The sequence below is a fragment of the Triturus cristatus genome, chromosome 2_2 (assembly GCF_964204655.1).
Source record: "Triturus cristatus chromosome 2_2, aTriCri1.1, whole genome shotgun sequence".
NCBI lineage: Eukaryota > Metazoa > Chordata > Amphibia > Caudata > Salamandridae > Triturus > Triturus cristatus.
This window is the reverse complement of record NC_140582.1, coordinates 782,855,786-782,871,744: the sequence shown is the minus strand read 5'-3', so window position 1 is coordinate 782,871,744 and position 15,959 is coordinate 782,855,786. Positions and strand designations below refer to the sequence as shown.

Here is a 15,959-nt window from a genome sequence, read left to right as displayed (position 1 = left end):
CCCCTTTGCCAGTGCCACCCAGGGCAAGGAAGTCACTAGACCATGACAAGAGGAGGCCGGGGGGATGGACTCTGCCATAGTTTTGTTACCTATAAGGAAGTGTAGCACCTATTACAATTTGTATGGTCCCTTCGCTCAGTCTGATTCTGGTTGCAAACATGTCCTGCCCATCAGCTTTGCAGAATCTGTTTTCTACTTCTCCCTTACATTACACGGTGTGTCTTCCATGAGAGCCCAGTAAAAAGATAAGGTGCGTGTGACACCATTTGCTAGTTCTAGCAGCAACAACAAAGCGTGTGACTGTTTGGGCAACTTGGTATAGAAATTATTGCAATTTGTATGGTCCTGTGGCACAAACTGAATCTGCTTGTCCTGTATGGTTCTGTGCAACCGTTCACTTGAATCAAAGTGATTGTGTTTTGGTCCATATTGCAATTTATAGAATTTAGTCATTTTGTATAGTGTTCTCTGAAGTTTGAATAGTCTAATGTATTGTTTAGTTATTGATTATTTAATATAGGTGTGTTCTGATATGCCCATTGCAGTCTCATAAGCTATGGTGTCCAATCATATCTGGTTCGAGCCTCATATGTGCTGGTGGAGCCTCATATGCACGTGTAGAGCTTCGTTTATGAAATCCATCTTCCTTAAAACTGGAAAATGAATGTGTAATTATATTGGCATATTGGTTCTTTTGATAAGTCAGCTGAACTGGTTATACAGGTTGTGCTAGCAGCGCAAATTTCAAAGTTCAGATGTAAGCCTGTGGGAGATGTTATTTTCCATATGCATGTGGAACAACATGTAGCAAGGGCTTATGTCACATTGCTGCATATGCTTAAGACTATGGTTTAGAAGTAAATTAAATTATGTTTTACAATTTAAAAGCCAGATTTAACACTTCGTAAGTGACCTACAAGTGAATGATAAAAGGTGTGCATAGCTGCAGAGACATAGCCCCCAATTTACATTTAGAAAGGTGATGGTAGAAATGTGGCCTCTAGTGGGCAGAGGTTTGCACCCTGTCCAAGTAGGGACCACAATCTTCGTCAGGGTAAGCTAGATATACACTTTCTATTAACCTCCGCTCACCCTCTGGTAGCTTGGCACAGAGCAGACATTCTGAACTTAAGAGGCAATGTGTAAAGTGTTTGTGCAACACACGCACAGTAACACAATGAGAACACCACAAAAAGGCTCCACACTGGTTTAGAAAAATAGAGAATAGTTATCAATGATTTAGGAATCAATGATGGGTGATTATCGAATCCAAGGAAAAATAGTCATTGGACTGAATTCCCGTTTGCGAAGGCAGGTACTTACAGAACGAAGGCATCAGTGGCAGGCGAGGGGCATCTGCAGGACTCATACTACATCATGAGTAGAGACATAACAATTGCTATAATGGCGTGCAGGATTGTAGATACGCCAGGATTGCAAGTGAGATCAGCTCTTGGGGAGTGTAAGCCAGCCCATACAGGGCAATTATTGAAGGATTACGGACTGTTCAAATGAATAAATAACAATGCCAATATGGCGACTATAGTAACAAGGAGTATGTTTGGATGCCTAGTCTTTTTTTGTTAATTCCATTACATTCCCTAATAAGAGCACAGCTTTATGAATTTAAATGAACTGTGACGATGGTATGGTTTCCGAAATGAACATTGAGAAAGGCGAAAGTCGCCGAAAAGCGTCTGCCCATTATGTCTAATAAATTGCTTGATTGATCCCATTAGTGCCTGTTAGACCTGGCACCTTGACGTGGGTCTCCCTTCCATTTTTTGCTGTTGCCTCATGTGGTTTTGCTGGTGTTAGATGCTTTGGGCACTTTGCTACTGCTGTCCAGTGCCACAGTGCAAGTGCTCCCTATGGTAAATTGATATATGGATTAGTGACTCCATGATCGGCTGATTTGGTTTACTTGTCAGGAAACTAGGTAGAAATTCGAGTTTAGTATGCCTGAACTCAGAATGATAAAATACATCTTTTAGTGAAGTTGGTTTTAACATTCTGTGTTTGAAAATACCACTTTTAGAAAGTAGGTATTTTCTTGTTTAACCATCCAAAACCTGCCTCTGCTAGGTTGTGTATTCCTTGTCTGGAGTTTGAGTGACAGGGTCTGGGGGATTACAAAGAGACAGGGTGAGTCAGCACAGGGCTGAATAGAGAGATCTGCATGCAGATGGGAGGGAGGAGTTGCACCTGGGACCTGAATATGGCTGTGCCTTCCCTCCACAATGCTGGCTCCATCTCCCGTGGTGTGTCTGATGTCCCTGGCCTGCACTGTGAAAGGAAAGAAGGAATCCTGTCAACAAAGTGCTCCAAGACTGACCAGAACTGGTTTGGACTAGGCAAAGGCCTATCTGCCTTCAGAGAACAAATGAAAAATTAGTATAAAAGGGGGGACCCGGACACTAGAACTTTAGATCACTTTGGGAAACAAGAAGAATCTTTGCTGAGGAGAGGAACCAGAGAAACTGAGGAAGAGACTATCCCTGGCTGAGTGTTGTTTGGGGGATTGGCCTGCAGTGGTTGCCTGACTGCCAAAGAAAGGAGAAAGGAACTTTGTGTGTACTTTAATCAACTTGTGAAGGATCTCCAAGGGCTTGAGATAGAGCTTGCCTCCTGCTGAAGTCTCAGGGACAACAGACGTCACCCACGAGATCCCCAAGAGTTCTTTTGTAGTGCCTGCTGTTGTGCGGGGCCTTCTGAGAGACTGTGTGTCGCAAGAAGCTGGAAGCACGACTCAAGACGAAGAAGAGTGTCGCCGCCGCAGCCGTTGTCGCCGCATCACCGGAGAAAAGTGTCGCTGCCGCACTCCCTGCCGTCGCATCGCTGAGAAAGCGTGCCGCCACTGTCGCATCGCATCACCGAGGAGAAGAGTGTCGCCATCGCAGCAGACCCCGTCGCATCACCAGATAAGCGTGTCGCTGGGCCTGTCGCGGCTCAGAAGATTCGTTGAGTCGCCGCACGGCCCTCGGGCGTGCACGCATCATTGTCGCATCAAGAAGAAGATGCCATTTTGTTTCATTGCTCCGGATCTTCATCGTATCACGGCGTTGCGGGCCGCATCACCACGGAAGCGCAGTAAGAAACCGACGCATCACCTCCCCATGCAGAGAAGGACCAACGCATCACCGTCCCCTACGCAGCAGTAGGGAACGGACGCATCACCGTTCTTGCGTGTAAGGAACGGACGCATCACCTTCCCTGCAACACTTTCGTTGTATAGCGTTATGCATCCAAAGGTACATTGAACTTAAAGTGTCACATCTACCATCTTAAGAGAACCAAGCTATTTCTACCATTTTGTAAGTACAGTATTGTGGATTTTTGTTGTTTGTGGTCTTGTGATAAGTCTATATAAAGAATACTTATTTTTATACTACAACTTGTGTGGTGTCCATCTGTAGTGTTGTCACTGGGTTACTGTATGTGTTCACAAATGCTTTACACACTGCCTCTGAGATAAGCCTGTCTACTTGTGTTAAGCTACAAAGGGGATGAGCAGGGTTTATTTTAGGAGTGTACCCCCTTACCCTGACTAGACGCAAGGGTCCCTATTTGGTCAAAGGTACCTACCTCTGCCAACTAGAGACCCCTAAATCTAACATTGGTGGTCAGCGGTGAGGATTCTGGACTTGCATTTGCGACTCACATTCAGTGATTGGTGAACACTACTAGTGAGTGCAGACCAAACGCAACCACATACTTTTGGTAGATTGTTTTTCCTGGGATTTTCTATTTTTGCCAAGAACTGCCAAGTTTAGTCACCATGAGTAAAGCAGCATCCATAGCATCTGTTGATTTTGATTTGGAAGAGGAAAACCAGAATGCTACAATGTGAAACAGCTGAAGCACTTCTGCAGGAGATTTAAAGTTGCTATGACCGGCCTCTCCAAGAAGGATGAGTTCCAAAAGGCGCTGAGGTCCTGGGTGGAAGCAAGGAATACCCCTGTGAACGAGGAAGGGGATGAAAATACAGATGGGCAGCTGGAAGGGCCATTGGGTGCAGGGGGGAGGAGAGCAACCTCCCCAGTAGGTAGCAGTGTTTCTGCCAAAGGTTTGTCCCAAGAGGAGTTGGAGGATAGGAAGGAGTGTAGGATGCATGAGATGGAGCTGACCAAGCTTAAGTTGAGTGGGCAGTTAGTATTTGAATTGCAAACTAGGAAATTGGCCCTAGAGGAGAAGAGGATGCAACTGGAGCATGAGAAAAGTTTGAGGGAGATGGAATTGAAAGCAAGGAGCTTAGAAATTATTCCCTCTGGTGGCAGCACACCGTCCATGCCTGTGGAAGCTAGGGTGTATATTCCTAAAGATGTGGTGAAAGAGTTTTATAAGAATGATGACATTGGGAAGTGGTTCAAAGCCTATGAGGTAGCCATGTCTTCCCACCGGGTCCCTGAGAGGATTGGGGAGCGGGGTTGTGGGGGTGGTTCCTTAGTGAGGGTCGGGATACACTGTTAGACTTGCCCTCTGAAGTCCATAATTCTTACAGCCACATGAAAGAAGCATTGATGTCCAGGTATGGGTTGACTCCTGAATTGTATAGACAGAGGTTTAGAAATTGCAAGAAAATGAAGTCAAGCACATGGGTAGAATATGTAACTTTCTTTTGCGGAGCATTGGATGGTTGGGTGAAGGGTAGCAAAGTGAATGATTTTGAAGGGCTCTTTGACTTAATTGTATGGGAGCACTTGTCAAGTAATTGTTTTCCAGAGCTACTCCAGCAACTGATTGATAGCAGGCTGACTAACCCTAGGAAGGTTGCTGAGGAGGCGGACCGCTGGGTGAGCATCCGGGTCCACAAGGGTCACGTGGGAGACTCAGCCAAGAGCGCACAGGGTCCCCAGCAGAAGAGTGGGGGGAACAAGGGTAAACAGAGGGAATTCCAGAAAGGGTCCCAAAGTAATTCCCAAGGGAACCAAGGGAAAGGTTCCCAGCCTCTCCCTGAGAGGAAGCCCGGGGCCCGACAGGTAAACCTGTTCCTAGGGGACCCCTGAGGTGCTACAAGTGTGGTGATGTGGCCCATAAGTCTAATGATCCCCGGTGCCAACAGTTTGGAAAGACAGCACTCACTGGTGTACCACCCCGGCAGATGGCGAGTGTAGCCCTGGGGGAGGAGATGGGTGCCCAAGGTGGATGGGGTCCCACAGAGATGTCCCTTGTCTCTTTAGAAGACTGTGAGGTGGTCCCCAGGACCCAACTGCCTGATATCACTTAAAAGTACAGGCGGTGGGTGACCATCAATGGCCATAGAGTGGAGGCTATTTGAGACACAGGAGCCAGTGTGACAGCTGTCAAGTGTCACCTGGTGTCTGAAGAGCAGGTTGACCCCAATGCATTTTACCCAGTTGTTGCCGCTGACAACACAGAGAGCCACTGTAAGGTGGCTCAGGTTCCCTTTGAGTGGGGGGGGGTCTCTGGTACTCTTTAAGTAGCTGTGAAGCCAGCCATGCCTGTGGACTGTTTGTTGGGGAACAATTTGGAGAGCTCACCTTGGGCTAAGGTGGAGCGAAGTGCTCATTTGGAGATGTTGGGTCTGTCTGAATGGGCGTGTGTCACCACACGGTCCATGGCAGCCAGTAAGGGCGTTCAAGAGGACCTGGAGCCTGAGAGAGTGGCCCAGGTGCCTGCCTTAAAGAGAAGAGGCAGGGGGTGCGGGAAACCGGCCCCCAAAGTTCCCACGGTCCAGGAGGAGGCAGACCTTGAGGGGGATGCCCTGGAGCCTACAGAGGAACAGGTAGCTGAACTGGGGGACCTGCCTGAACTGACCCATTGGCAGCAAGAAGGAGGACCCTCCAGGGAAGAGTTCTGCGCGGAGCAGAAGAAGTGCCCTTCTCTTGTGGGTTTGCGGCAGCAGGTTGCAGACCAGGCAGCAGGTGATCAGTCTGGATCACATTGGATCTACTGGGAGAATGGTCTCCTGTATAGTGAGCCTGAGGTTGCTGAGCCTGGGTCAGCCTGTGTGCTGGTGGTACCCCAGCGCTTCAGAGCCTTCCTACTGGGGCTGGCTCATGATGTGCTGTTAGCAGGACACTTGGGGCAGGACAAGACCTTTGAGAGTCTTGTCACCCACTTTTATTGGCCCCAAATGCGCAAGAGTTCAGACACTCATTGCAGTACCTGTCAGACTTGCCACTCAAGTGGAAAGAGTGGGAGGAAGCAAAAGGCTCCTCTCCAGCCATTCCCTAAGGTCAGCACCCCCTTTGAACGGATGGGTATAGACATTGTGGGGCCACTGGACCCCAAGACTGCCATGGGCAACAGGTTCATCCTGGTCTTGGTGGACCATGCCACCCGGTACCCGGAAGCCATACCTCTGAGGACTGTGACGGCCCCCGTGGTGTGACGGGCACTGATGGGAATTTTCTCCCGAGTGGGGTTCCCTAGAGAGGTAGTGTCCGACCGAGGTACAAACTTCATTTCCAAGTATATGAAGTCCCTGTGGTAGGAGTGCGGGGTAACCTACTAGTTTACCACTCCTTACAACCCCAAGGAAATGGGTTGGTTGAGAGATTCAACCGAACCCTAAAAGGCATGATTATGGGTCTTGAGGAACCTATGAGGCGTAAGTGGGACGTCCTCTTACCATGCCTGCTCTTTGCATACCGTGAGGTGCCACAAAAATCTCTAGGGTTCAGCCCCTTTGAGCTTCTCTATGGTCACCCAGTGAGAGGACCTCTAAGTCTGGTCAAGGAAGGCTGGGAGCAATCTCCCAGGAAACCTCCCCAGGATGTATATAGCTACATGCTGGCCTTCAGTAACCAGACTAGGCATTTCAGGCAACTCGCTAAGGCGAATCTGGAAGCCAGCCAGGAGGAGATTAAGCGGTAGTAGGACCAGAATGCCACTCTGGTGGAGCTTCAGCCTGGTCAGAAAGTATGGGTCATGGCCCCAGTAGAGCCCTGCGTGCTCCAGGATAAGTTGGACCTGACCATTTGAGGTGGTGTAGCGTAAAAGTCCTGTTACTTACTTGGTGGACTTGCGGTCTCCCAGGAACCCCTTGCGGGTCCTGCATGTCAACCACCTGAAGCTCCACTTGGGGAGGTCTGAAGTGGGCATGCTCTTAGCGACAGATGCTGGAATGGAGGAGGAGACTGACCTCCTCTCGGCGACAGAGCGAGATGGGTCAGTGGATGGTGTAAACCTCTCTTCCACTCTGACCTCTGAGCAACAGAATGACTGTCACCAGTTGCTGGGACAGTTTTCTGATCTGTTCTCCCTGATTCCCAGTATCACTGATTGGTGCATCCATGATGTGGACACTGGAGATAGTCCTCCTGTGAAGCACAAAACTTACAGGGTGACTGACAGGGTGAGAGCTTGCATCAAGGAGGAAGTCTCCAAGATGATTGCGTTGGGGGGTTATTGAGTCCTCTAACAGTCCTTGGGCCAGCCCAGTGGTCTTGGTCCCAAAGGCTGCCGCACCAGGTGCCACGCCAGAACTCCGGTTCTGTATGGACTACCGAGGGCTCAATTCAGTCACAAGGACTGACGTGCACCCCATCCCCAGAGCTGATGAGCTCATCGATCGGTTAGGGGCTGCCCGGTACCTCAGCACGTTTGATCTAACATCTGGGTACTGGCTGATCGCCTTGACTGATGGGGCAAGAGAGAGATCAGCATTCTCCACACCAGGCGGGCACTACCAGTTCTGGGTGATGCCCTTTGGGATGAAGAATGCCCCTGCCACCTTTCAGAGGTTGGACAATCAGGTGTTGGCTGGACTGGAAGAATTCAGTGCCGCCTACCTGGATAACATTGCAGTGTTCAGCGCCAGTTGGGAAGAACATCTGCGCCACCTCTGGGAAGTGTTGATGGCGCTGCGGAGAGCAGGCGTCACGATCAAGCGAGTAAGTGCCAGATCGGGCAGGGTTCCGTGGTGTACTTGGGACACCAGGTTGGGAGCGGCCAGGTGGCGCCCCTACAGCCCAAGATTGAGACCATCCTGGCTTGGGAACCCCCCAAAACCCAGACAGAGGTGAGAGCCTTTTTAGGACTCACTGGGTATTACAGGAGGTTTGTCAAGGGGTATGGCAGCATTGTTGCTTCCTTGACAGAGCTGACTTCCAGGAAGCAGCCCAAGAGAGTTATTTGGACTGACACCTGTCAGAAAGCTTTTGAGGCCCTGAAAACTGCCATGTGCACGGCGCCCGTGCTCCTGGCACCCAACTTCTCAAAAGAGTTTATCGTTCAAACAGAGGCTTCAGAGCATGGTGTGGGGCTGTTTTGTCACAGATAAATGAGGAGGGCCTAGATCAACCCGTAGCCTTCATCAGTAGGAGGTTACTTCCACGGGAACAGAGGTGGAGTGAGGCATTTGCTGTTGTCTGGGCACTGAAGAAGCTAAGACCATACCTGTTTGGGACTCACTCCCGGCCGGGTTTAGACAGACCACAGGCCCCTCAGATGGTTGATGTAGATGAGGGGTGAGAATCCAAAGCTGTTGAGGTGGTCCATTTCCCAACAGGGGATGGATTTCACGATGGAACACCGCCCTGGTACGGAACATGCCAATGCTGATGGTCTGTGCAGAGTTTTCCGCCTTAGTGATGAGAACTCCCAGGAGGTAAGGTAGTTCTTCCTACATTTCAGCTGAAGGGGACACGTGTTAGACCTGGCACCTTGGGGTGGGTCTCCCTTCCATTTTTTGCTGTTGCCTCACGTGTTTTTGCTGGTGTTAGATGCTTTGGGCACTGTGCCACTGCTGTCTAGTGCCACAGTGCAAGTGCTCCCTATGGTAAATTGATGTATGGATTAGTAACTCCATGATTGGCTGATTTGGTTTACTGGTCAGACCCTAGTACAGTGCACTGATTGTGCCCAGGGCTTGTAAACCAAATGCTGCTGGTGAACTTGCAGCACTGCTTGTGCCACCCACAGAAGCAGCCTGTAAAGTGTGTCTCAGGTCTGCCATTGCAGAGCCTGTGTGCAGTCTGGTACTGCCATGTTGACTGGGCAAGTGCACCCACTTGCCAGTCCCTAAACCTTCCCTTTTCTTCATATCAGACACCCCTATGGCAGGCCCAAGGACAGGGAGCATTGTAAGTATAAGGTAGGACATACCCTGGTGTGTGTGGCATGTCATATAGTGAATTACAGCCATTTTCGTTTTTAGGTCGAGGACTACCGGTCTGCCAAAAGGCAGAACCGGAAGTCTGAGATTTAATGACTTGGAGAAGAGGGGCTTGAACCCGCCCCTCTTCTCCCCTGTTCTCCATTGGCTGGCCTCGTAAATGCTGGCCAGCCACTGGAGAAGAGGTCAGTCACTCCGATTAGGCCCAGTCCTTTTCGGATGGGGGGGCGTGTTTTTTGCGAGAAGTCTCAAGGAGGAGACATCAGCAAAACACGTCCCCGAATCCGAAAAGGACGCGGCGTTTCTCCGAGGCATTTCTGTTCTGCCTGCCTCGGAGAAAGGCGGAGGAAAGCGAGGGTTGAGAGAGAAAAAGATAAGAGAAGCACACTACGAGATAGCGAGGCCACAGTACACATATTATCAGAGAAAGTGAGTCTAACGAGGGAATCGTAAAGTCTGTACAGAGACGGGCTGAAGAGATAAAAGATACGAGTGAAAAAACACAGATTCTTGAGGGGGGCGGGGCAGTAAAAGAATCAGACGATTAGAAGCCCGGGATAGCAAACCATACGGGTTAACAATTGCCACGCACAACAGGCTCGTCGCCTAGTCTTATTTTTGAGGGACGACTCGGCATTGTGTTAATAATTTGTGTGGACTGCCCTTATTTTTCATCTCATTCCCTCCATGGAAACTATATTTTCTACAGTTGGCTCGAAATGTACACACCTTACGAACACTGTCTCTTATTATAGGTGTTAAACGCGGGACACTTTAATCCACACGCCTTTGCTTTAATCCCCTCCTCAATCCTCCACCACCCCCCGGGGTGCAGGGACTTCCGTCGGCTCCCCTCCTAGTTACGAGCCCGGCGGTGGCTCGCACGCTTATCACGAAGCGCAGGAGCCGGGATCCGACGGTGGCCGGCACGCTTCCCTGGCTGGGCGGAAGTGGAGCACGCTGGGCCCGGAAGAGAGTCTGGCAGGCAGTAGGCGATAGTGAGTCACGAGACCTTAGAGCAGTGATACCGGGCAGTGAGCAATGTGTACGGAGGAGCGCGTTCCAGCACACGCGTGACGTCAGCAGATCTCTGACTCAGCCACCGACGCGCAGTACCGGTGACAGAGAAACCGCACTACTATCTCTGTTACCTAACAGGGCTAGCAGCCCGTCCACAGAAACTCGTAGCCTCTCCCGGCCTTGGACACGCGGTAAAGAGTTAAAGCATTGCACCCGCGATGATGTATTCCTGTCTTTTTATTAGCATAGTGACGTGACTGCAACAAGTATGTGGTGTATGCGTTTTAAACGTAGCTTCACTGTTTAGTTTATCATCAATGTAAAACGCACCTGGTGGTACCTCTATTCTGTTTTTTTTAGGTTCAGCCAGTAAGCGGTGTCACCCATTGAATATCTGTAAACCTCGCAGAATGTCTCACTGACCAACCATAGGGGCAGCACAAAACCGCACCTGAACGCCCAACCCTGTGGGAATCATTGAGGCGCATTCAGGAGTCCCTGGGCTTCAAATGTAACCCACAATGGCAGCCTTTCACCACTGGTGGCCTTAGGCTTTACCACACAGTTCGACTCAAAACTGGGCACCGAGTACACCCCTTTAGCCCTCTGTTCTCTCGGCAGCAAAGACAAGTATCCCAAGACTTTCTCAGGGAGGCAGTGTGGGATGAAACTCTATTTAACATCGCATCACAACTAATAAATCATTGATTACTGAAGAAGAAAAACACTTTATTGCCGACACACAGCTAAAACTTACATAGTAAATGAGGTGGGCAAAAGAACACAATGCACATAGTTATCGGTGGGGAATAATTCTGTTTTGGTGTTATTCCAAGGTCCTCCACATGTAGTAAGCCAGAAATCAGTTCATAATACAATTAGGCCGTCCAATGGCTGATATGCACTATCTCCTCCTTCTATCCCATGCTGAAGTTCTGTCACTACTAATGTACGTAAAGGGTTGACGTTCTTATGTAACCTGTTTATAGCTGCCTCGTATTACTTATTTTCCTCCCCCAACCTTGGATGTGCAGTGTGCCCTGAGGGTGTAAACAACCACCACACTGATGCACTGGGACATAAGGGAGGAGACATTGCTCCTACTGGTGTGTGGACTCTGAAGAACAGCTCAACAGACTTAGAGCCAGCCCCACTGGCTCTCACAAAGGAACCCAAGGTGTCAGTTTATGTGCAGGTTCGAGTCTTCAGTTCTCGAGACGCAGCGCAGCAGAGGCACGCTTCTACAGAAGATGCACACGGCGTACTCAATGCAGAGAAACACATTTTTGTTGCTGGATCTTCCTCAGGCCCAGACTCAAGACAAGTACCCAAACCACATCATAGTCCTCCTCCCCCCCCCCCCGGATTAGAGCGGTGAACTCGGTGAAGGGTCTGGGATGCGCAACTGCATATTGTGGTTGAGCGTTTCTTCTAGCACCAAGACATCACAGGCACTTTACCTTCTTTACATGGAACCATTAAATGCAGTTGGGATATTCTTTAGTGCCAAGCTGTCACAAGTGCTTCTGCTTTCTTTGATGAAACCGACAAATAAGGTTGAGATTTTCCTTAGCATCAAGCCATCTGAGCCACTTCTGCTTTGTCAGTGAGTGAGCTACTTCTCTGTCGACATACGTCCACAGAGAAGTGGGCGTCGCGCAGTTAGACTCGGATATGCGAAGGAACGCCGACCTGTTTGGCAATTTTCCAAAATATGACCGGTTTTTCCCCACTTCGTTTTCAGATAAAGCAGTATTTCTCTATGCTTACGTTGTTTCCTCTGCCATTCTCAGACTTTCATTTTAGTGGCGTGCAGGCAGCCTGAGTCTCGCGGAGGTATATGGGGATTTCTCAATGTGAAGATTGTTCTTAAGTATCCCCGAGATGCAGCAAGCCATGTTTATCTCTCTACGGTAGCTGCTTGCATTGCATATTTGAGCTTGGGTACTTACTAACCCTGCCCTAGCTTGTATGGTAGGTTTGTTTACTTTAGTGGCTCAACGCAGATTAGTTTTAATTTTAGGGATGCATGTTTGCTCTAATCTGGCAGGGCCGATTTGGCTCTTTATCCCACCGAGGTTACAGTCCCAGTTCCCCCAAATTTCAGTTGCATGTAAACGAGAAACCCTCAGTAGTTACTCAGATGCAACCGAAACGGTAAATAAAATTTTGATTTATTAATCTTTTTTTCCCTAACGTAGACACTTTTTCCACCATTCATTGAATGACTTCACGCAAAATCATGCAACCACGTTTCGTATGTTGAAATAAAAGGTATACGTTTTTCTTGTCACAGATTAAGTGTAGTTTTAATATCGTTATAAGCCTGCAATAGATGCGCGTTACAGAACGAACTTCAACAAAAGAAGTCAACGTTACAATTAAACAGAAACCTACATTGAGGTTAAAAACACGATTTCGCCATACAGTTGGGAGGGGGTAGGCTTAAAGTTTCTTTGCCCTGGTTAATTTGGCCGGCCTCGCCACCACCCCCACTCGGAGAGATTAATGGAGCAAACAAGCTGGTACGAAGTGAAAAGTAATCAAGGCAACTCTGTATGGGGCGGGGGAGGAGAAACACAGTGTAAATAAACAGTCTCACTCTTCTTAAATGCTTCTGGGGTTGGGAAATGTGGCGTAGCACAAGGCTTGTTTGCGCCTCCCTCCCCCTCTGCAAGAATATCACCGCATCTCAAAGAAGAAGACGTACAAAACAAATGAAAAAAGAAATCCTGTATATAAAAATAAATAATGCACACTGTTAGTAACGCATCTGCGATGCATAGTAGGAAAAATACGTTTTGTCTCCTTTAAGTCACTGGTGTGTTTTTTAACACATTTGCCAGATGCAGTGGTTGACTGCCCCCCTGCCCCCCATCAGGAAGGAGGCATGTGTTCCAGCAACAGCCAGATAGCTAGAAACACTTTAAAGCAATCGATTTCATGTTTTTTCTTTAATCTTTCCAAGGAAACAAAACTTCTCCACCGACATCCGCCCCCCCCCCCCAAATAAAAATCTGAAACCAATGTATTTACAACGGAAACTCAAATATACAATTGTTTTCAGGAGTCAAGGACCATTGATTCCTTATTACACAGTTTTAACGATGGATTTCTTCCTAACCCAGCCGAGGAAACCGGTAACAAGCATTTACAATGCAATGGTCTCGGCTTTGGTAAAGTTAGAGCTATTGGCATTGCTCATGACATTATTTTTGTTTATATTTTTGTTTTTAAACATTTAAAAAAACGGCATTGTCATGAGCAATGCCAATAGCTCTAACTTTAACAAGGCCGAGACCATTGCATTGTAAATGCTTGTCTATTACAGAAGCTGGTGAATAACCTCCAGTGTGATTCAGAATCCACTCTTTTTCTATCTGGTTTAACAGTATCTTTTTGCACTCCTCAGCACATTTATTTAATTCTGGTTTAATAGCATACGCCTCGAGCTCCTCGGCAAGCTTCTTTAATCCTGGTTTAGTAGTATACTCACTGCTCTCCTCAGCAAGCTTGTTTAATTCCGGTTTAGTAGTATACTAACTGCTCTCCTCAGCAAGCTTCTTTAATCCTGGTTTAGTAGTATGCTCTCTGCTCTCCTCAGCAAGCTTCGATAATCCTGGTTTAGTAGAATGCTCACTGCTCTCCTCTGTAAACTTCGTTAATCTTGTTATGCTCACTGCCCTCCTCAGCTAGCTTCTTTAATCCTGGCTTAGTAGTATGCTCTCTGCTCTCCTCAGTAAACTTCTTTAATTCTGGTTTAGCAGTTTATTGATTGCTCTCCTCAGCAAGCTTCTTTAATTCTGGATTAGTAGTATACTCACTGCTCTCCTCAGCAAGTTTCTTTAATCCTGGTTTAGTAGTATGCTCACTGCTCTCATCAGCAAGCTTCTTTAATTCTGGTTTAGCAGTTTATTCATTGCTCTCCTCAGCAAGCTTCTTTAATTCTGGTTTAGTAGTATACTCACTGCTCTCCTCAGCAAGCTTCTTTAATTCTGGATTAGTAGTATACTCACTGCCCTCCTCAGCAAGCTACTTTAATTCTGGATTAGTAGTATACTCACTGCTCTCCTCAGCAAGCGTCTTTAATTCTGGATTAGTAGTATACTCACTGCTCTCCTCCGCAAGCTTCTTTAATCCCTGTTTAGTAGTATACTCACTGCCCTCCTCAGCAAACTTCTTTAATTCTGGATTAGTAGTATACTCACTGCTCTCCTCAGCAAGCTTCTTTAATTCTGGATTAGTAGTATACTCACTGCTCTCCTCAGCAAGCTTCTTTAATCCCTGTTTAGTAGTATCCTCACTGCTCTCCTCAGCAAGCTTCTTTAATCCCTGTTTAGTAGTATACTCACTGCCCTCCTTAGCAAGCTTCTTTAATTCTGGTTTAGTAGTAAACTCACTGCTCTCCTCAGCAAGCTTCTTTAATTGTGCTTTAGTAGTATATTCACTGCTCTCCTCAGCAAGCTTCTTTAATTCTGGTTTAGTAGTATACTCCCCGGAATCCTCAGTAGGCGTATTTACTTTTGGTTTGTAGTATAATTCTCGCACTCCTCAGCATACTTATATACTTTTGATTTTGTACTATACTCTGAGCCAATTGAATTATGCAGCAGGAGAAAAACAAATTATGTATTAGATTTTGCTAAATTATCTGGCAAGAAAAGTGAAATTATGTGGCTTAATGCAGCAAATTTTTGGACATGTTACATCATTATTTTGTGATTTTACTCAAGTTAACAATGTGATGGTATGGTTTCACCTTATTAGTACCACTGTTAACACTCAAATATAGCAACAAGATAGTGAAAAGTGACTAGTCAAACTTCTCAAAGGGCCTTCCGCAGCTCAGTAACATGTTGTTGCATTTTTAGTAACTTTTGATCCATTTGAGCTAAAAACAACTTTTTGGGTTAAAATCTGCAAATTATGCAGCTGATGATGAGAAATGTGGCAAATCCATAATTATGCATAAAAAGTCACAGAATCTGTTGATTTCAGTCCCCCTGACTATACGCCTTGCACACCTCAGCACGCGTATTTCATTCTGATTTAGTAGTTTTCTCTTTGCGTTCCTAAGCACATTTATTTAATTCTGTTAACCACACTTTCGAAAAAAAGTTTCAGAAAATTGGCAAATCATGCTTATTGCACAGGTGGGCAGTTACCCAGTGTTTCACTGTGACTGCTTCTTGAGCGATTTAATTTTTTATATCCAAATCAAATCAGTGGTGGCTCCTCCGCTAAGGTGGAGGAGCGTCGCCCCACCGCTTTTGAAAGTGTAAATAAAGGAAAAATAAAACAATAATAACTCAGTGTTATTATCATTTTATTTTTTCCTGTTGCTGCAGCTTTATGGGGTGGGGCTGCTCTGCTCACAGAGCAGGGGGTGGGGTGGTGGGCACTCTGTAAGTGCACATGATTGTTGGACCGGCCTTCTTGGGCCGGCCAAACATTCATGCATTATTATATTACTGTAATACTGTATTACAGCCTGGGTGGACAACATGCCCAGGCTCCGAGCCCCCTTCTAAGCTTCGAAACACGGTGCTAAGACCAATCAAGAATGCCGCGTTGCAGCGTTATATTTAGCTATTGAGAGCCTGGGTACTTCCTGTTCAGGCTAGACGCGGATAGATGACGGAAGAGAGGCAAGCAATATGGTATGTTTATTTTTCTTTACACCCATACCCTACCGTCCTCTGCCCCGCCACCCCCGATCCGATCCGTGCCAGCCGCAACTGAATCAGATCCCCTTTAAAGTTACCTCAGTTATGTAACACAATTAACCCCTTTACTCTGTGCATGAGAATATGAATCGAGGAAAGGGGTGCACAGACACGCGTGTCTAGTAAGCCCA

The 15,959-nt window shown here is 47.3% G+C and overlaps 1 protein-coding gene across 1 annotated transcript in view; it reads left to right on the top strand.

The window, feature by feature from the left end:
- PAICS (phosphoribosylaminoimidazole carboxylase and phosphoribosylaminoimidazolesuccinocarboxamide synthase) overlaps positions 1 to 15,959 on the top strand; it is a 417,483-nt gene that overhangs the window by 148,918 nt on the left and 252,606 nt on the right. The gene's annotated exons all lie outside the window — the stretch shown is intronic.